This window comes from Kogia breviceps, chromosome 13 (genome assembly GCF_026419965.1).
Source record: "Kogia breviceps isolate mKogBre1 chromosome 13, mKogBre1 haplotype 1, whole genome shotgun sequence".
Taxonomy (NCBI): domain Eukaryota; kingdom Metazoa; phylum Chordata; class Mammalia; order Artiodactyla; family Physeteridae; genus Kogia; species Kogia breviceps.
Genome location: NC_081322.1, coordinates 78,933,273 through 78,956,495, shown reverse-complemented (window position 1 = coordinate 78,956,495; position 23,223 = coordinate 78,933,273). Strand labels below are relative to the sequence as shown.

The 23,223-nt window shown below is 34.8% G+C and overlaps 1 long non-coding RNA gene across 3 annotated transcripts in view; it reads right to left on the bottom strand.

Annotated features, from left to right (window-relative positions):
- Window positions 1-23,223, bottom strand: part of LOC136792388 (uncharacterized) — a 516,901-nt gene that overhangs the window by 183,374 nt on the left and 310,304 nt on the right. For all 3 annotated transcript variants that reach the window (XR_010836097.1, XR_010836098.1, XR_010836099.1), the window contains exon 2: window positions 10,599-10,741. This is a non-coding gene — a long non-coding RNA (uncharacterized lncRNA). The remainder of the gene's footprint in view (window positions 1-10,598; window positions 10,742-23,223) is intronic.

The window sequence follows — 23,223 nt, the reverse complement described above, 5'->3', positions numbered from 1 at the left end:
AATACATTTTAAAATCAAATTGTTTGTATAGAGAAGCCCCTCCCCACAAAACATTTGCCCAGGGCCCTGCATATGAAAAGGACAGCCCTGCTTGAGGTTGATGGAGATTTTTTTCCTCTGAACTCAATAAAATTATCATAACTGGAAAATTTATTACACATATCTCTTAAGTCTAATTATTTCACTCATGAAAATGGCATTAAGTTAACTGTCATTGCATTTAGAAAATATTTTTTACTTCAGGTTTAAAGTTTTTTCTTAAATGAATTTTAATGCATATTTTAAGAAACTGTGAATGTGTGATCACAATATTAATATTTATAGAGACGACTTACTTTAAAATTATAAAAAGTTGTGGAGTAGATTATACTGTATTTGGTATACTACAGGTATAAAAGTGATGAAATTAATTATTTACAAGTACTAATTATGTAGTAACATAGACCTATAGTAATTATAAGATTTATCTTCAGTTTCAAATACAAATTAATAATTGATATTATGCGATGACATTTATTATTTCAGTTTTGAAAATGTTACTTATTAGTCTTTTGACAAATACTGCCCTTGATATTTTATTAAAGATATCTCTAGAGGTTTTATAATATCAAAGAGATGAAAATTTTATTTTCCTTCGATTTTTTTTCCAGATGGAATAAAATCGAAAAGCAATTGGCTTTCAAAAAAATATAAAGTGAATAACAGATTTCAAGTTGTTAAAAATTTATTTTAGCTATTTGAGAAAAAATAAAATGTGATTCACTTTGGTCCTTTAGATATAAATTTGAACTAGTTGATAGCGAAAAGATTTCCTTTTTGGTGATGGTTTTTGTTTTGTTTTGTTTTTCTTGTTTCTAAAGCTAATCTAAAACAGTTTCTAAAGCTAATCACCGGCAAATTCAAGGCAAATGCATTCCAGAATTTATTCAAGAACTTTCAAAATTGCTGACTTTTTCATCCCCTAAACAAAGTGGAATTATTTTTGTGTGTTTTACTGGAAGCTTTTTATTCACTGACAAAAAAGAAAAAAGCAGAAGAGTACACTAGAACCTTTCTCTTTTATATTTAACAGGCACATTTACAAAGTCAGTTCAGATGTGTGTAATGAACTATTCAAAGCATGGATAAATGCAGATGAAATGCAGATTACTCTAGAGAAAAGACTGATGATTTAATCTCCAGGAAGGGCAGAGCAAACAAATAGACGAGGGTCTGAAAAATGGTCATGAATAAAGGAATTCAAATCATAGGCTGTCAAATCTCTATTCTCACAAGTTTTAGAGTGAGAAATTGCCCGACTCAGAAGAAAATAGTTATGTTAAAATATTGCCCTTTATATATAAATAATGACTTCTCTGATCTTGAAAAAATATAAAGTCTAGTAGTAAGTAGGGGGCACATATTGTAATTTATAGTAGAAATAATTATATCCAATATCATAAAATAATAACTCATAATTATTCTTTATCTGAAAATATGAAAACATATCTTCATTTGGGTGAGTAGATCATAGATACATATAAATTATACATATAATATACTTTTTTAATATATATGTGATTACTGTGCTGTGTTTTTCAGTATTTCCTAGATGAAAAGCTATATTATATTGGAATTCACAAGATGGCTTGGCAAGCAATCAAATACACTCATTTTCAAGGTCAATATTTCCCTTTTTTCTAGTTGTATTTCACCGTACTTTGACTTATTTATATCACTAATCCTAAGTTTCATCACTTCTTGTTAAAATACCCGTGCATGTATCATCATATTCCTTCAGAATTTATTATTTCATCTTTGTTTCAATGTGCAAATAGTTTCTGTGTTTCTTTTGGTCATATTAAGCCCTGCCTGGTCTTCCATGTCTGTTTGATTCTAAGACATTTCATTATCAATTTAATCATCCTAATACTGATTTTTTTTTTTTTTTTTTTTTTTGCAGTAACTGTGTGCCAGGCAATCTTTTGGGTGCTTTGTGTATTCATTTGATCATCACAATTGGTCTATGAGTTATATACTTCTCACTTCCAGTTACAGATTAGTAAATTAAAGAAACTAAATGCATTGTCTAAGATTGCATAGCTCATGGTAGAGATGCCAGGATTCAGACCCAGACAATCTGTTTACAGGACTCATGGCTTTAACTATCATTGGCATTCTGATCCAGAGAGGTGTCAGGTCTTCTGCTGGCTAATAACTAGAGGGGTTTTTAGTTCTTAGGTGAGGACTCACCCAAGATTTAATTTTTGATATTAAGTAAAGTTACATGGGGTACAGATGGAATATTTCCAGGGACACTAACAGTATTTTCCCCATGATGATAAGCATGAGACTTACATTTGTCTTGTATATAAATAATTACAGTGTGCACAGACTTAATGTAGTCTGCCTTTTTCTTGTAAATGCTGCACAACATGCCAAAGAAAGTTATAAGCAGTGTCCTAGGATCGTAATATTAAATGCCAATTTCCCAAAGCAACTTTAAAGCCTTAAGAGGACTTAAGATGATGGGTGGGTTTCTTACCCATGGAAGAACATGTAAGATTGAACAAAACATCAATTGTGCACTAATATAGAAACTCCTTCGGACCCACCTCAATATTGAATGTCTTTTTCAAATATACCCAGGTCTATGAGATAACTTTAAGGGAAATAAGCTATCTGGGCTTTCTACTTTATAAATTTAGGACAAAGGATATGGTTTTTGACAATGCAATATTTTAAGAAAAGCAGGACAGGAGAAAACTCATCTAAGGAACCTACTTCTCTTTTACCCTGATTGAAAGATTAGGCATAAGTAGGTTAAAATAATTCTGATACAAATGATCTGAGACCACACATTTGAAAACAGTGTTTTAGAAATATTTTCACCAATCTCACTTCATCTGATTTTCTAATAATTCTTGGAAAGGGTCTAAAGGATAAGAATTGGGATAAGAATTAGAAGCCAGTGCTAATACGTTGTCCAATTATTGTGTAGTTACAGCCTACCAGACCAAGTATATGGGCAACTTCCATGTAAATCCCTGCTTTTTTATTTAACTATGTTTTAGTATTATAAAATATTTTATAAATGCAAAAATTTACACTGAAAAATTTAAGTCTCTCTCTCACTCAATCTTTATATCTATGGATAATATTACTTAACATATTTCTGATTATATTGTACACATATATATAGAGATTATATTATACATTTATGTATATAATTCACTAGTTATATGCACATGTTGGGAGGGGAAATTTTCCTCCTCTACCCTCTTGAGTTCTAGTAGCTAGACTAATAATAAAATTTACACAAGACAGATTAACAGTAGAAAAAGAAATTTTAATTTGTGTGCACAGAGGTCTCATAGAAATAAGAAAAAAGCTTTGTACGAAACAGGAAAGTTATGTAGTAACACATTTCCTGAGAGAGATTAGTAGGGAAATTCACTTAGTCTGAAATACTCTAAATATTTGGGGACTGAAAATTTTTGACTTATTATGATTTAAGTTTTTAAATTTTGTATTCAGTAATTATATAAAGTAATTCTCAGTCTTCATTAATTTTGGTTTAATTACTCCACTATAAACATCTGTAGTTCTGAAATGTCCATGGTTTTCTACAAAGAAAGTCACTTTTATTTGCTACCTAATAGAAATGCAATAATGCAAATGCACTGTTTTGCTTGATATTAATTTAGCTGATAGCAATTAAGATACAACCAGGAAGAAACAGCCCCATTTTGAAGCCTCTAAATTTTTGATAAGCGAATTCTAAACTTGCTTTTTCATTTTTTATGTAAATGATTTTGTTGTTGTTATTGACTTTGTTTTGTTTTTACCTTTTAGTCATTGGGTTCAACTACAGCAAGAAAGAAAAATAAGGTGGTTGGGATAAAACACATTTCCTAGTCACAATTAAAGCTTTGTGGAGAGGGGAAAATAAGAGAAAAGTACATTTTCGGAGCTAAATGCATTTACTATTTAATGGAACAGCATTCAGTTCTTCTTTGGTTTTAAACCCTGAAAATACTGTTCCTCTGAAATCAAAATTCATCATGAAATCCAAAGTGCTCTGCAGGGAACAAGACAACCAGGGAAGCAGCAAGAATACATTTTATATAAGGATGTGGTAAATTAATCCAGATTTTGTAATATTCTAGTCAACAGACCAAGAAACTTGAATTCTCAGGCAATGGCAGCTCAAAATGATCAGAAACAGAAAATTCTGACATTTCCTCTGAAGAACTTGTAAGTAAGAGGTAGTCTTTTCAACTTTAAGCAAGCCAAAAATATCCAGTTAGATTGGAGTCATCACTCCCCATCAGAGAATAGTTTTGGAAGGGGACAACAGAAGAGAGAACTACAATTATGTCTAAATATATATACACATATATTCATAAGCCGTTAGAAATCATATCTCAATATTGAGGCAGAGACCCACTCTCTGACTGGATTTTAGGGTTGAGATCAAATCATTCTCAGAGGAAAAGAACAATAATTTGGTGGAAAGAAGTATTAGTTAAGTCTATTGGGCATGGGGTTACAATATCCCCCTGCAGTATGAATGGCAGATTATAAGATATATATAAAAACAAATCTAGTCTTTGCCTCTAGGTAGCTTTGTGACTGAGTTACTTAGTCTCTCTGAGCCTCACGCTTTTTTATAATAATGTGAGATTTTTGTGTGAAGTATAAAATATCTAATAGGGAACTTAGATCTTTAGAAAGTACAATAATGTAATTAACTCTTGTTTTTTACTACACACACGTATAGGTGTACATTTACTTTTAAGTATAATTTTTGTTCCATATCACTTGCTTTTATATATGACGATTTGATTTAGGTATATATATTTCATAATTGTACATAATTTCTTTACATGACTTTATATTGTCACATGTAATGATCAATTCTAAGTTAAAATCAATGTTTGACAAAAGTGATTCCTCTCATTGATTTTATGGTTTTAACTTTTTTTTTCTTTAACATGTATTATATTGTGCTCTGACTTCCAGTGCTGTGGTTGGTAAATGTGTTATATATCTAATTGCCTTTCCCTTGTAAGTAATTGGTCTTTTTCTCTGTGGTGGCTGTTAATATCAATCAGGGAGAAAAGTAGAAAAATTTTAAGTGGGCCTCAATATAAGATATGGAAAAGTTTTGCTTGATGGTCTAAATAATCACTTTATAACATTTTTAACTACTCAACTTTTCAAGGGTTAGTTTCAAACATTTGATTTACATATGTTTACAGAAACATATTTATACTGCACAAAATGAAGAAAAATTGTGTGCTTAACATTGCCATTTCTTGAAATGATTAAACTTAGATGATGAAACACAATTTTTAGAATAAAAAATCTTTTAACCTTAAAAGTAAATTGAAAGAATAAAATGCACATGCAATTGGCAGAGGTAAGTAAATATTGGATATGGCTTGAGCTAAAATGTAAGTATAAGTTTTTATTTTGTACAGAGGTGTGTCCCCAAAAAACAATGTTAATAAGAAAAGCAATAAAAATGAAAAATACTAACATTAGTTGAATGTTTTACAGTAACATACAGTGTGAATGACGTCTCTGAGACAGTACAAAAGGACATTCCAAGCTAAAGTTTATCACATAATAGAGAAAAATAGATATTTTTATAGTTTTGCCCATTTCAGTGAAAAATAACACAAGGTTATGTTTGATGGTCATTACTGATTAATGTTTTTCTGGAGGTGCTACTCAATAAAATTAGAAAAGCAAGAGAGTTATCTTTTTTAAATAATAGAAGGTGATACAGGTGATAGAAGAAATATATTTATTATTGAAGATGATATGATTGTTGTCTGAAATATTCAAGAGAATTAACTGGTAGAAACAATTAGGTTTAGGAAGGTAGCCAGATAGTACATATTTTCCCTTTATAAAATTTGTGTTTTTATCAGGGCTGTGTCTCAAATTCAGATTATATCAATTGATATAAACGTATTTGTTAGAATTATCATGGAGCTGTGTAATCTATTGTAACTTTCTACATTGCTTGTTTATATTTAATTTTATATTAATATATATATTTATATTATATTAATTTTTATATTTTATATTATATTATTTTTTATATTTAACTTTTTTAGTTGGGGTGAATTTTAAACACTAATAAATACCCCTTTGGCATGTGTTATGTTGATCAAATATGATAATATATTTGTTCACCTTTGAATATGTATTAGTTATAAATACCATATGTCAACCAACCTATGAAGTCCTAGAATAAACTCAATTTGGAATAAGTTAAATTTTTGAATGTCCTGATGGCTCCAGTTACTATTATATGATTTTTAATTTTGCATCAGTATTAATAAATAAAAGTAGGTTGGAATTTTCTTCATTTTCTCTATATTTTTCAGATTTCAGTATCACTAATATGATGGCTATATAAAAACAATTGCCCATTTTTAATTTGTTCTCTTGGTCAAATTTTAATGTGTATCAGATTCACCTGGGCTGCTCAGCAAAAATGTGGATTTCCTGGCTCAACATCCAAAGAGTTTATATTAGTAGGTCTTATGTTAGCCATGGCAATCTGCACATTTAATCAGCAAGCTAACAAATGTAATGCAAGTGGCTCACAGACAATGTTTAGAGAAGCAGTATAAGGTTTATAGCTTAAGAAATGTCAAATGATCGTATGGTAGTTCTATTTTTAGTTTTTTAAGAAACCTCCATACAGTTCTCCATAGTGGCTGTATCAATTAAATTCCCACCAACAGTGCAAGAGGGTTCCCTTTTCTCCACACCCTCTCTAGCATTTACTGTTTGTAGATTTTTTGATGATGGCCATTCTGACTGGTGTGAGGTGATACCTCCTTGTAGTTTTGATTTGCATTTCTCTAATGATTTGTGATGACTCAGCAATCCCACTACTGGGCATATACCCTGAGAAAACCATAATTCAAAAAGAGTCATGTACCACAATGTTCATTGCAGCTCTATTTACAATAGCCAGGAGATGGAAGCAACCTAAGTGTCTATTGACAGATGAATGGATAAAGATGTGGCACATATATACAGTGGAATAATACTCGCTATAAAAAGAAACAAAATTGAGTTGTTTGTAGTGAGGTGGATGGACCTAGAGTCTGTCATACAGAGTGAAGTAAGTCAGAAAGAGAAAAACAAATACCGTATGCTAACATGTATATATGGAATATTTTTTAAAAAATGGTTCTGATGAACTTAGGGGCAGGACATGAATAAAGATGCAGACGTAGACAATGGACTTGAGAACACGGGGAGGGGTAAGGGCAAGTTGGGATGAAGTGAGAGAGTGGCATGGATATATATACACTACCAAATGTAAAATAGCTAGCTAGTGGGAAGCAGCCACATAGCACAGGGAGATCAGCTCTGTGCTTTGTGACCACCTAGAGGGGTGGGATAGGGAGGGTGGGAGGGAGATGCAAGAGGGAGAGGATATGGGGATATATTTATATGTATATCTGATTCACTTTGTTATACAGCAGAAACTAAACAACATTGTAAAGCAATTATACTCCAATAAAGATGTCAAAAACAAATTAAAATAAAATAAAATAATATCTAAATTTTCTAGAACTTAAGCCTTCAATGTGTTATTTTCTATTCCATCCTTGTTTTTAATTTTAAAATGTTAATGTGAGGGTTTTGAAGGAAATTTGATTTATAAATCTTATAAATATTCATGTAACTCATAGCCCAGTAGATACATGACATTGCTTTGAGATGATGAAATATTTTCCATCATTAAATGCTCTAAAGAGCAAATTTCACAGAAATAAAGCCCTTGTATTAAATAGTGTTTTAAACAACACAATAATAATTAAGCCCCCTGTGTTCAAAACACTAAGTTGCTAGTAGGTACATTAAATAAAATTATCACACACTATTCTTGACATAAGATTCATAATCAAATTATTATTTTTGTCTTCTGAATTCCCACAATAAGAGCATATGAAATTTATTGGTTCCTGAAAGATAAGAGCTTATATAACAGAATCATTTAGTTCTCACATGTACATTTCAAAGGTAATTTTTAAAAGGTTTTGGGCTTCCCTGGTGACGCAGTGGTTGAGAGTCCGCCTGCCGATGCAGGGGACGCGGGTTCGTGCCCCGGTCCGGGAAGATCCCACATGCCGCGGAGCAGCTCGGCCCGTGAGCCATGGCCGCTGAGCCTGCGCGTCCGGAGCCTGTGCTCCGCAACGGGAGAGGCCACAACAGTGAGAGGCCCAAGTACCGCAAAAAAGAAGAAAAAAAAAAAAAAGAAGGAAGCAATAGAAGGACACAGTAATGTCAGGACATAGTAACTTTGAAGTATTGTGACAAGCCTTGTGAAGTTCCTGGACCCAGGAAGAGTTCATTAAATGACTCCAGTTCTGCTCTCTGGAAGGAATAGGATCCCATGTCCATTGTTCTCTGTGGCCACTGAATCCACCTTACGTGAGCTTCTTTGTGTCCATTTTCCTTCATGGACACATCCAAAGTTGGTTTGGAAAACTTTGCCCTGCTTCTGAGCGATATAGCTTTCACAGTCTACTTCCTACTTGTGCATATTTGACAGTCTAAAATTTGTTTTAGAACTTGAATGGTCAAAACCATTTAAAAAAATTGGTCTCATTTCATCAACTGCTTAATAGTCTTCTGATGTGTATATTTTTCATCATTTCATTTGCCGATAACCACACTTAAAGGTGCTTGGTTTTTTTCCCCTAGAAACAATTATCAAGCTCAAACTGGTTTTTACCACCTAGCTCTATTCCATTCTCTTTAACTTTATAGCAGCAGTCTTGAGAAATTCAAGCTTGAGTGGGAAGATCTTTGTCACTCAAAGTTATTTCCATCTTACTTCCTACTGTTTGTGGTTTTTCTAACTCTTGGAAGCTCCATATTTCTGGAATCACTCTATTCACAACCTTTTTACCTACACCAGCCAATGGTTACTTAAGCCCATCGTTTTCGTCATTTCCTTGTTACACTCAACTAATATCAAACAAAATGCACTACAAATATTCTATTTAAATTTATTCTCTTACGGTTCTAGGTTTGACAGGTATTATGAGTTGACTTGTGTTCCCACAAAATTCATACATTGAAGGCTTTGCCCCCAGTACCTCAGAATGTTATCTTATTTGGAAATAGATGTAATTCATTAAGTTGAGGGCTTACTACATAGGGTGGGCCCCTAATCCAATATAACTGGTGTTCTTATAAAAAATTAAGACACAGAGTCATACACACAAGGAGAACACAATATGAAGATGAAAGCCAAGATTGGATGGTGCTTCCACAAGTCACAGAAGAGCAAAGATGGCCAGCAAGCCATCAGAAGCTAGAGGAAAAGCATAAGACAGATTCTTCTTCACACCCCTCATGAGGAATCAACTCTGACAACACCTTGATCTTGAACTTCTAGCCTCCAGAACTATGAGACAGTCATTCCTGTTATATAAGTCACACAATTTGCGGTATTTTGTTACAGCAGCCCTAGCAAATTAATACACTTATGGTTTGCCTTCCATATTATCACAGGTAACAATTTTCTAACTCTTTTGCCACTACAGAATATGACTTTCCATCATTCTATCTTTTTTAATATACAATTTTATAGAGAAGTTATAAGTCCACAGCAAAATTGAATGGAGAGTACAGAGAGTTTCCATTTAATCACCCCTCCCTTCACCCTCCCACCACCCATCAACACACACAAACTTCCCTCACTATCAATATCTGGTCCCAAGTGGTACATTTGTTGTAACCAGTGAACCTGAATTGACACATTATTATCATCCAAAGTCCATAAATATTTACATTAGGGCTCTCTCTTTATATTGTACACTCTCTGACTTTGGACAATGTATAATAATATGTATCCACCACTGGATTATCATACAGAATAGTTTCACTGCACTAAAACTCCTCTGTGCTCTTTCTGTTCATCCCTCTCTCCCCCAACCCCTGGCAACCACTAATTTTTTTACTGTCTCCATAATTTTGTCTCTTTCAGAATGTTATATAGTTGGGACTCCACAGTTTGCAGTTTTTTGATATTGGCTTCTTTCACTTAGTAATATGCCTTTAAGTTTCCACCATGTCTTTTCCTGGCTTGATAGCTCATTTCTTTTTAGTGCTAAATATTATTCCATTTTCTGGATGTATCACACTTTATCCGTTCACCTACTGAAGGACATCTTGGTTGCTTTCAAAAACAAAGCTTCTATAAATATAAACACCTGTGTCTAGGTTTTTGTACAGACATAAATTTTCAACTCTAAATACTAAGCAGCATGGTTGTTGGATCATAAAATAAGAATATATTTCATTTTGTAAGAAACTGCCAAACTGTCTTCCAAAGTGAATGTACAATTTTGCTTTCCCACCAGCAATGCCATCTACCTTCTTTACATCACTTTCATTACTTCCTGCCTCCAAATTATCAAGCCAATGGCACACATTTAGATTTTTGTCATGGCAGCACTTCACTTTAAGATAACACTTTTATATTAATCAAGATAAATTTAACTACTGTTACAGATAATACTGCCAAATCTCAGTAGTGTAGCAATATTAGGTATTAATCTCTTACTCACATAAAGCATAAGTAGAGATGGTGTGAGGTAGAAGGACTATCTACTCCATGAAGCCATTCAGGGTTCCAGGCTAATAATTCAATCTTTGCCGTCTTCAGCATATGGTTTCCATGTTGTCACTGGGCATTCCCTTTCAATCCAGCCTACAGGGAAGAGAGCAATCAGAAGAATATATGATAAGGCATGGTAGTGGCACTAATCAGTTCCACTTGCAATTGCTGGCCTGACATGAATCACACAATCACATTTAACTGTAAGAGAGGTTAAGAAAAGTAGTCTAGCTATGAACTCAGAAGGAAAGGTAAATGGATTTAATGCCCATCAAACAGTTTCTGCATTCTATTAAGCATAAGTGCCCTGTAAAATCTTAAGTAATTTCTCTTTTAGTGAAATAACTATACATGAGATTACTAAAATGTTGAACATTAAAAATGAATCAGGGTGGAATTCATTTATTTATTTTACAAATATTCATCCCCCAATATGCCAGGAGCTGAGCTAAGTGCTTGGCATATAGGAATAGACAAAGCAAACAAAAATCCTATCTTATATGGAACTTATATTAATGGTAACAATTTAATTGATTGTTTAAGATAAAATTTGATGCTAGAAATTCAAAATCATTAATTTCTAAATTATACTCAGTTATAAAGTCTATTGCCTCCCTAGTAGAATAAAATCAGTTTTCACAAAAATCATAGATGCTATATTGGACTGTCTCACTAATGTATTCCTTTTAGGGCAGATCCCTGAAGATATCTAAGTGACAAGCATAATTTTAATATCAAAGAAATTACTAGAGAAGCAAAGCAGGAAAATTCACATTTAGTCAATTTAATTTAAATTATAAGCTGTGGGCTTCCCTGGTGGCGCAGTGGTTGAGAATCTGCCTGCCGATGCAGAAGACACGGGTTCGTGCCCTGGTCCGGGAAGATCCCACATGCCGCGGAGCAACTAAGCCCGTGAGCTATGGCCGCTGAGCCTGCGCTCCGCAACGGGAGAGGCCACAACAGTGAGAGGCCCGCATACCACAAAAAAAAAAAAAAAATTAAATAAATAAATAAATAAATAAATAAATAAATAAATAAATTATAAGCTGTGGTAGCAAAATGAGTTTTAAAAGATCAAATGGGCAAATATGCGGAGAAAGTTGGTTCTAAAGTTATTAAAACAAACAAAAACAGAGAGAACAAAATTCACTCCTAACTCATTTACTTGAGCTTTTCATAAGAAAAGCCATAAAAGTCATAGATAGATAGATAAGTAGATTAGGTCATTGAAAACACAATTTATTGTAAGAATCAAAGTTAATCATTATATGGAATATTTTAAGATAAATATTTTGTTATTCATAACAGCATTTCACTGTTTCTCTAAATTTGTACACAATGAATTTAAATATTATTGTACACTTGTAGAATTTGACATGATTCTAAAATTTATATATAGTACAAAGCATCTAGAACAGCCAAGATCTTGAAACAGAAAAACCAAGATTGAAAATCTTAAAAAACATGGTTTCAAGATTTACTATAAAGCTACAGTAATTATGACAATATAAATTGGAATCAAGTTTGAAAAAGTAGAGAAGTAAAACAGAGTAGAATCTCCAGATATCCACCCAAATGTATTTGATAATTGGTTTTTTGATAAAGATGATAAGATAATCCAATTAAAATTAAAAGACTTTTCAATAAATGTTACTAGAAAAAGTGAATATTCAAATGAGGGAAAATAATTAACCTCACTCATTATCTCACAACATACACAAAAAATTATTGTAAGATAGATCATAAGCTTAAAAGTACAAACTAAAACTATAAACTTTCAAAAATAAAACATAGGAAAAGGACTCTCTCTCTCTGTTTCTCATGCTCTCTTCCCAACTATATCTGCCCTGCTTTTAAAACATAATTGATTCAGTCAGCCCTACCTTGATTTTTTAGAATAATTTTCTTCACTTACATCTGCAAAATATCTTCACCGTGATACTTAGACTAGTGTTGACTGAAAAACTAGAAACTGGTGCCTAATGAAATTGACAAATCTAAAAATCCTACTTTGAAGAATCAAATGCACCAAATGGATTTCATCAAAATTAAATTTTTTGCTCATTGAAAATCATAGTTAAGAGAATGAAAAGTTAATCCACAGACAGGTAGAACATAATCACTATATTTTAATCTGACAAAGGACTCATATCAAGCATGTACAAAGAATTCCCACAAATGTGAAAGACAAAACTGAATAAAAATGGGCAAAAACTTTAATGGGCAGATTTTAGGTAGGATAGATAAGGGCCAATAAGCATGTGAAAAGGTGTTCAACATCTTTAATGATCAGAAAAATGCAAATAAAAGCAAAAGGAAATATTTTCACTCCTCACTAGAACAGCTAAAATTTAATAGACTCATTACCAAGAGGGGAGGGCATGGAACAATATCGCTGGTGTGAGTGAAAAACGGCACGACCACTTTGGAATATTCTTTGCTAGTTTCTAATAAAATGAAGAGTACACTTACCCTGACCCAACAAATCTATGTTAGGTATGTACCCAAGAAAATGAACACATATATCTACATAAAGTCTTGTCAAAAATGGTACCAGTTTTGTTATTAAATTCACAGGATCATTGGATTTTTAACCTTGTTCTTCTGAATAATTTTTAAAAATTGTTTATAAATCTGTTACATTCTTATAGTAGAAAAAATCACTTAAATTCCAGTCCCCAAACATTAGGACTGTCATATTTTGCTCCTGCTTCTGCTAGAGACACATACACTACATACATTTGATTCTATAAAAATGAGGATTTGAAACAAAAAAAATACTCTGTGATAAAGCAAAACACAACATGGAACTTTTATAAATTAAGAAGTGATTGAATTGGTAATAGGAAAACTACATGATACAGAAAATATTGTACAAATTATAGTGTATTATAGAATTATCTAAGATCTTAAATGGTTAAATTTTCACTCTGTCTCATTCAATTTCTCCTTCTTCCCCTCCTGCATTTACAGAGTATGCACTTTGGACAAAATATACTGTCTGTCATTTTGAGAAAGTGTATCAACTTTGCCTTCACAGAACTGAGAACAGAAGCCAAGAGACAGTGTTTTACCACAAATGAATTAAGCAAACACAGAAGGACAGAAACTAAATTCAAAACCGAGATATTTGCATATAGATAGGAATGAAGGAATGAGAAAATGTGGCATTTTTCCAGGAATTATGAGGCAAGCATCTTACCAGGCTTTAGGACAAGAGGTTGGATAAGCAGTCAATATGAGATTTACTCATACGTAAAACGTTCACAACTTCAAGGAAAAATATTTCCTATGGATTTTATCTACTCTACACTCCAGAACACAGAGAACAGGTGAAAATTTAAATATAACATTAATATAGGCCTTTAAGAAAAGATGTTACCTGAAAGGAAAGCTCACAGACCAATGGAAAATACGTGCAAAATTCCATATAACATACTAGCAAAGAGAATCAAGTGTGCGTTAAAAGTATAACACAGAATCACCGAAGGAGAGTTTTCCCAGAAATAGTAAATGTATTTTATTAATAAATTTTAAAATGAGCATAATGGTAATAGATGCCTAAATGATACTTATTAAAATTTAACATATATTACTGATGAATCAAAACTATAATAAAATAAGAATATGAGACTATTACGGAAACCAAAAGAAGTTCATAGTTTCACAAACACACATTAAAAAAGAGTCATGGGTCAGAGGCAATAAAGACATGATAGTCTAAGAGTGGTTAAGAGCATCCACTCTGGAGGCAGACTGCTTGGGGGCAATTCCTAGCTCTTGCAATTTGATTGTGACCTTGGACAAGTTAAGTAACTCTCTGTACATAAAGCCTTCATATACAAAATGGGAGTAAAAATAGTACGAACTCTATAGGATTGTGCTGAACATTAAATGAGTTAATGTTAAACAGAGAAGTATCTGACTCTCAGCAAACACTGTTAGAATTTATTATTACTATTATCCTTATTATTATTTATATCAAATTGAAAGAAAATATAGAGAACACATCCATGTCCTCTTCTAAAGTCGGCCATATAGATTTTATTTCAAATAAATTGAGGAAACCCTGACATTGCCTTGGTTGGCTCCTCTTTGGGGTAGGCAGTGATGGAAACTGGGTGGCATGATTGGAAAGAAAAAGGGTAGCAAAGCCAGTACTCCTTTCCCTCCAACCCTGGTTAATCAGCCCTGAGACTGTGGCGAGCATTGCCCTCGGAGGAAGGCGCCATTAAGGCCCTCATAAGCCTCAGGGCCCGATTGTACTCTCCTTTGTATGCATCCTGGACTTTATGGTATGAATGTAAAAAAGGAGATGGCCTTTGGCCAAATCGCTCCAGGGACCTGCTCAGTTACTGGGAGTCCCTGGTTGTTCCCTAAAGCTAGGAAAAGCGACCCTGGAGGGGAAATTGGTGCCTTTGAGGGAGAAGCCGAGAAACCAAACAACCAGCTGATGCCGATAAGGCGTGACTAAGCAAATTCCCTGCTTTAGGGGTATATAGATGGCTATGCTTTGTTATTAAACTTGCCTTGCAACCATCAGTTGCTTGTGCCCTTCTGATCCCATAACTTGGTGCGTTCAGTTCCCTACCCCCTCTCGTCGATTGTTGCTACACTTTGAGGACCCGCGCGGCTGGCGGCAAGTGGCGCCCGAACAGGGACCTGACAAGAGGGACATCTGAATCTCGGTAGGTGAATCCCCGGAGTGAAGAGTGAAAGTGTGGCCACATAGTAAAGTTGATAGTAACTCGGGGCAATAGTCAGAAGTAAAAAAATATGGGACAAGAAGTATCCAAGAAGCGACCAGAGATCACTGATCAAGAGAAGGAGTTGTCCACCAGACAACTCCTGTAAAAGCTTTCCAGGCTTTTACAGCTGGAAATTATGATGTCTGTCTGCAACATCTTGCCTGCCTACAAGATATAAACAAAGGCGATTATAAAATAATTTTGAATACGGCAGTAGCTGAGTTTTTCAAAAGTAACCAGACAACAACAGATAGTTTAAGACAGACACTTAACCAATTGAAGAATCGGGTGCACTCGGCTGTTGAAGAAATGGATGGACTAGATGATCTTGAAAACAGTATGTTGTATTACAATCAAGCAGTCATCCTGTATCATGTCCGACAGTATACAGAAGCCATATCCACTGGTGAAAAACTTTATCAGTTCATAGAACCTTTTGAAGAAAAATTTGCCCAAGCAGTGTGTTTTTTGATCGTAGACCTGTATATATTAACCTACCAAGCTGAGAAAGCTTTACATCTTCTTTCTGTTCTAGAAAAAATGATTTCACAGGACAACAATAACAAAAATGGAAAGAATGAGACTGGTAATTACAGCAACAAAGATGGGTCTAATCATAAAGCTGAAAGTGGAGCTCTAATAGAAGCTGCAAAGTCAAAGATACTATTTGTGTGTTGAAGTATATGTAGGAGGACAAGGGACTTTACTGGCTGGCCATAGTTTAAAGCTAGTTAAAGCTGTTACAAGTTTGAAGTTTCCCTCCTTTTTTCCTTCTGATTTTCCCCAATCTGATTTTGAATTCTCAAATCTGGTGCACCTTAAATTATAATAATGGTACCATTTTAATTTCTTCAGTTTCTGTTACTAATAATAGTTTGGTTTTTTATAAGCATTGGGATTTTGGGAAGTTTGCATTGTCTTATTCTTATCAACCAGTTATTACTTGTGTTACACCCTCATATGCCTTGCTAATAGGAGATTTACAGATTGAGTTTACTTCTGGTTCCTTAGGATATAATATAACTTGTCAGAATTGTATTTTTAGTACTTGCATTCTGCCTATGGAAGGAACTTTTTCTGTTATGATGTTAAAACAACCTTCCTATGTAATGCTGCCTGTAAATATTTCTGAACCATGGTATCATAGTACTAGCATGCAAGCTTGGCTAGAATTATCTGAATCTTTAAAAAGACTTAAACGATTCATTGGAATATTAATATGTAGCATATTAGCCTTAGCCGCTTTAACAGCCACAGCCGCTACCGCCGGTTTAGCATTAAGTAAAACTGTACAACAAGCACGTTATGTTAATCAATTGTCTAAAAATACCAGTATTGCATTAGCATGACAAAGTCATATTGATACTCAACTAAAAACTGAGGTTGATGAGTTAAAAAATGCTCTCATAGGTTTAGGAGACCAAATTATGGCTTTAAAATTGAAAGTGCATTTGATTTGCCATGCTAAATATACTTGGATTTGTGTGACTCAACACGCTTATAATGAAACTGACTGGGATTGGAACAAAGTAAAAATGCACTTTTTAAGTGTATGGACTGATGGACACATTAGTTTGGACATACAAAAACTTAATGCGGAAGTACAAGCAATTCAAGAAGCTCATCTACAAGAAGACGGGCCCCAACAATTAATTCAAGGACTCTTGGATCAGCTTCAATGGTTAAACCCAATGCACTGGTTTCAAAATGGACTCACAGGATTGATTACCGTGGCGTCATGTGTATTGTTGATGTTAATTGCCTTACCTTGTTTATTATGCTTTATTGTTGGCCGTCTCGCTGCTCTTCGTCAGGAGGTGTATGGGTTGAAATTGCATTATCAAGCTTTAAAAAATAAAAGAGGGGGAAATGTGGCGAGCATTGCCCTCTGAGGAAGGCGCCATTAAGACCCTCATAAGCCTCAGGGCCCGATTGTACTCTCCTTGGTCTGCATCCTGGACTTTATGGGATGAACGTAAAAAAGGAGATGGCCTTTGGCCAAATCGCTCCAGGGACCTGCTCAGTTACTGGGAGTCCCTGGTTGTTCCCTAAAGCTAGGAAAAGCAACCCTGGAGGGGAAATTGGTGCCTTTGAGGGAGAAGCCGAGAAGCCAATCAACCAGCTGATGCCGATAAGGCGTGACTAAGCGGAGAAGCCAATTAACCAGCTGATGCCGATAAGGCGTGACTAAGCCGAGAAGCCAATCAACCAGCTGATGCCGATAAGGCATGACTAAGCAAATTCCCTGCTTTAGGGGTATATAGATGGCTATGCTTTGTTATTAAACTTGCCTTGCAATCATCAGTTGCTTGTGCCCTTCTGATCCCATAACTTGGTGCGTTCAGTTCCCTACCCCCTCTTGTCGATCGTTGCTACACTTTGAGGACCCGCCACGGCTGGCGGCATGAGACCATGACTCAAATAGCTAATAAGCCTGACATTTTTCCTATCTGAAGATGGATCTAAGCATTCCCTAAACACATAATATTCAACACCAGAGAGAAAAATGTAAAACATTAATATATAGCCTTATCTGAAAAAAGAAAACCACATATAGTACAAAATATTTTTGTCTCTTAGCAACGAATCTTAGTTGCTATGCCACCTTCACCTTGCACACTGCCAGAGACCCTAAAACAAAACCCAATTTGCCCAAATCCTGGGATGTTCCCAAATTAGGAACTGTTCTCTCTGCCAGAGTTACCACCCTGAACAAAGAGGCAAAAAGCCCTGCCTTCAGAAAACTTAGGTTTTGCTCCAGGTGGCAAAAAATTTCAATATGAAGAATGCTGTATAAGTCTTAAGGATTAAAACAGAAGTGAGAAAAATGGTGGGATGTGGTGGGCTTGGGTGTGCTGCTCTTGTAGACAGGGCAGTGAGGCAAGGCTTCTCTGAGAAGCAAGATTTGAATAATGACCTGAAGGAAGAGAAAGGAGAGCAGTCAAGACATCAACAGAGAACATGGTAGAGGAGGGAACAGCCAGACTGCGAGGTAAGAACAGTGTGTCCAAGTGAGAAAGCAGGAGTGGCTGGAGCAAAGTGGGGCTGAAACAAAGCAAGTGGAGTGAGGTCAGATGTGAGGGGGCCAGACCAGGAGGAGCTGGAGCATTGTGAGAAATTCAGAATGACTTAAGGCATGATCTGCTTTGTTCTTAAAAGATCACTCTTGCTGTTTAATTGAGAATGAAATGGAATCAAAATTATATTGGCACAACAGACTGTGGGTAGATATTGTTTTATAATTGTGGCTGAAACCCAGCCTCTGTACACCGGCACTGAATTGAATCTCGGAGATAAGAGTTTTGGGTGAAAAGTAGAAAAGAATAGCTTTATTGCAGGGTGCCAACCAAGGAGTCCAGGGCAGTTAGCGCTTAAAAGACCCAAACTCCCCCAAGGGCTTTCAGGAAAGGTTTATAAAGACAGAGTGAGGGAAAGGGGTTGTGGGATGTGTGATCAGCTCGTGGGTATTCTTCTGATTGGTTGGTGGTGAGGTAATTGGAAGTCAGCATCATCAACCTTCTGGTTCCAACCGGTCTGGGGTCTACGTGCCTATGGGCAGCATATAGTTAACTTCTTCCACCTGGAGGGGGTTTCAGTATCTGCAAAATGGCTCAAAGGACATGGCTCAGAATACTACCTATAGTCCTTGAGGAAGAACTAAAGGTCCTTGACTTTGTTTAATGGCTAAAGTGTTATTATTTTGTCTTGCTTGACTGTTTTTCTTTCTTTCTGCATTTTCTCACTTCTATGATTAAATTTATTCTTTGACTCAAGTTTTTCTACAGACAAAAGGCAAGTGGAGGACATGGGTGGGGATCTATTCTGGGAAGGCCCCATATGGTTCTGCTTGGTTACGAAATGGATTATCCTTCTGGAGGTGTTGAGGGAAGCTTGGGATGCTATGCTTCCTCCATTTCCCAAACTCTTCTTGTATCTCAGTATTATTTCATTGCCTTTCTTTGTGGAGTAAAGAGATAGATATTTGAATTTTCATATTACTTATCCCATAGGAGGGATATCTGATTTTAAGTTACTAGGATTTTTAGCTATGGGCCAAAAAGATCACTTTATTAAAAAAAAAAACCCCAATGAACATGTCATATCAGAAAAAGAATCTGGGCCACCATGACAGTCTGTACTTGTTAGTCCACCCTGTGGTTACACTTTCAATTCTCATGAAGAAAGAAAGAAAGAAAGAGAGAGAGAGAGAGAGAGAGAGAGAGAGAGAGAGAGAGAAAGAAAAGGAAGGAAGGGAGCAAGGGAGGGAGTGAAGGAGGAAGGAAGGAAGAGAGAAAGAAAGAAAGAGAGAGAGAGAAAGAAAAGGAAAGAAGGAAAGGAGGGAGGGGGGAGGAAGGAAGGAAGGAAAGAAGGAAGGGAGGGAGGGAGGGAGGGAGGGAGGGAAGGAAGAAAGAAAATATACATTCTCAGGGTTTAAACCACTTGTAGTTAGCATTTGTGTACTCAGAGTTTTAAACATTACTAACAGATATAAACTTTTCTACTCTTTGATCTTTAACCAAGTGCATTTAATATTTTATTAAAAGTTTAAATATTAAAGTGAAGAAGTACAAATTCAATAATCTGGAGAATCCCTGCCTATGGAAAGTTTACAACCTACAGATGAGGCAAAAAAACCCCTTTTCAGCCCTAAGAGACCATGGAGTGTCAGTAGAAAAGCTCCTTATAAGAATTATAAATGGTTCATATAAAATATAAAGGTTTTTATTTTTGTATGTCCAGTGATACCAGCTTGAGGAAAGTAATTCCATTTAATTGTATTCATTGCTAAAGAAGGGACTTATGCTATTTTTTATGAACAACGATGTGAGGGTTTTGCATTTTTCATCAATTTTTTATTTGCTATATTAGAACACTAGCTATAAAAGAACACATAATATCAATAATACACTAATTTGAAAAAATCTATAATTATATTAGGAGAAACAGAGATGAAAAGGCAGGGCAGAATTACTGTTATTAAGATCAGTATGTTAGAGGTGAAGAGGTGATTTCTGGGGGGAAAATGAGTTCTGGATAATTTAGTTTTTTGTCTCTGAATTTCTCAATAAAGAGTAGTTGATAAATTAGCACATAGATATTATTGAATGTCCATGGTTAATATATTCCTCTCCTTGTAAGTATTTCTATGGGACATGTAGAAAATACTTTTAACTATACTCACTAAAAGTGAAACTTATGACAGTAAAAACTCTAAATCTAATAGATGTTACAATTCCACATATTTTCCAATTCTTTCAAAAAAATACTAAAGAGATAGGCAAATACCCCAACCACACATGATAACAGAGTTTCAGGGACAGTAGCAGTAGAAGAAGCTGAAGGAAACTTCAATTCAGGAATGTAAAGACTACAGTAATGATGGAATATCATTTGAAAAACCCAACCAGTAAAGAACTATTACTAAACTAAACTAAATTACTATTAGCTTCACATTAAATCGGAAATGCTTTTGGACTGGGCAGCCTACTATAATGCATCTTTACTTGAATGCTTTCTCTCAAATTGAATTTTAGATCCTTTTAAAGTGCTGATATCAAGATTCTGGGGAAAAAATACCCAAACCAACAACAATCTGATATATATCAATCCAATAGTGTCCTCTCTAACCTTGAAGAAAGTAGTATATTCGGCTCCTTTCTTCTGCTTTTATATTTTTTCCTAAAATAACTTTTATTTTTCCTATGAATCACTTTTCTACTTGACAAGGTCTAAATGCCTGTTTTCCACTAGGAAACACTGGATTTATATAGTGTCTAAATCCAAATCTAAATAGTGTTTATATAGAATTCAAATATTTGAATTCCCTATTGCACTTCAAACCTGTGAATCATTTCAGAGATTCTTCCGGTGCCCTTCTTTTATCTTCTTTCAGAGGGAATGAGTCATACACAATAGCTGATAACAGTTAATTGCATAATATTTAAAACACTCCTCATCTTGAAGGAGGGCAGAGTTCTTGGCAAAGAGTATTATGCAAATAATTGCCTCATCTCTAAAAAATATCACCTTCTGCACTCTGGGAAATCACAACACAGCATACTATAATAAAAAGCATAACCTCTTTTACTTATTGCTGGCATAGTTGAAGCACAGAGTTGAACGCAGAAATTTCTGAAAGTAGAAATTTTAAATTTAGATAATTAGCGCCTACCCACACTTCCTATATTTGCTCATTTTATGTCAAAAATTTAGAACCTTATTTTTGGGTACCTACTGATAATCATCAGCATGTGTGTAAGTAACTGATTACATAAAGGGTAAATCAATTACACGTTTCAGATTTGTGTAAGGAAGATGGCTGGGTTGTGTGCTTTAACTCAGGAGGATGGCTCCTGCATACCACCTACTGTAGAAGAGAACTGATCTCAGAAGCAGGGATCTGGTTTTGTCAGGTCTGCTGTGTGTCATCTCAGACGTTACCCTGCACATCCAAAGCAACCACCATAGCTGTGCAATGTAGAAGCACCACATCTGGTCCCAGGAATGCTACACATTAACTCTCACCTTCAAAGTCACTTCAGCTCTTGGGGCTTCACTATGTTCTTCCCTAAAAGTACAGTTGTGCCTTTGGTGATCATTAAAGAAAATTCTAACTATATAAATCCACAGTTAAAAAAAATTCTCAGATGATTCGTCTCTGAATCAAAATTTACCTCTTATGAATCATGTGAATATTTATTTAAAAGCCAGAATGTATAATCAAGAACTTCCAAAAGAAAAAAATAATAAGGTGTAGGAAGAGGTATTTGTTTTTCTGAAGAAAAACTCAAAAAGCAAGACATAATGTGGATATAATATCCTAAAGTAGAGGATTTAACCAACAACTGCTGCTAGCTCCAAATATTCGGAAAACAAGATAAAAAGTTTCACAACTTTTTAAATTAAAAAATTTGTTCATATTTAATTAGAGTCTGTCCATGAAAGGAAAGTAATTTTTTAAGCCATGAGACCCAGATTGCTTATTCTCCTGTGGATTACCCTTCATTTCTCTCTTGGAGAAAGAAAAATGGTCTCTGACTTTCTGAATATAAGGTGGATTTTTCACCAAATGGGATGAAAACGTGAAAGTTTACTTTTCTCTTCTCATTCATCTGGTTAGAATAGGCTGACATTTTGTCACTGTGCAGTCAAACTGTCAAATTAGCTACTGGCCTTTTGTCCTTAGCCACTAGAAGCCCAGACAAACAAAATGTATCACCCAGATCTGTCTAGGTGATTTCAGGGAAATGCCTTTTAATTATGAATTACTTTAGATGGTCTCAATAGAGGTTTAATGTCCTCTCCATCTCTTCTGGCACCTCTAGGTCTAATCTATCATTTCTGAGTTATTCTTGGGTGATTTTTTTTTTTTTTGGTAAAAACTGATCATGCCGTTGCTACCATCTGCCCCTTTCAATGGCACCTTAGCATTGAGAGTTAGGATATGTATGGTTTTGCATAATCCAGACCTTGCTAGATGATTATGACTCAATGCTGAGCTCAGTCATACTGGGTTCTTTCAGGTCCTTGAGTAAACATGCTCTCTCACCAAAGGGCTGATTCCATAGGTCTGGGATGATATAGCCACTCTTGTTCTATCTTATTGAAAACTACTCCACTTTTTTCCCCCCTATTTTATTTATTTATGTATACATTTATTTATTTATAATTAAAGTATAGTTGATGTCCAATATTATATTAGTTTCAGGTGTACATCATAGTGATTCAGTATTTTTGTAGAATATATGCCACTTAAAGTTATTATAGGGCTTCCCTGGTGGCGTAGTGGTTGAGAATCTGCCTGCCAATGCAGGGGACACAAGTTCG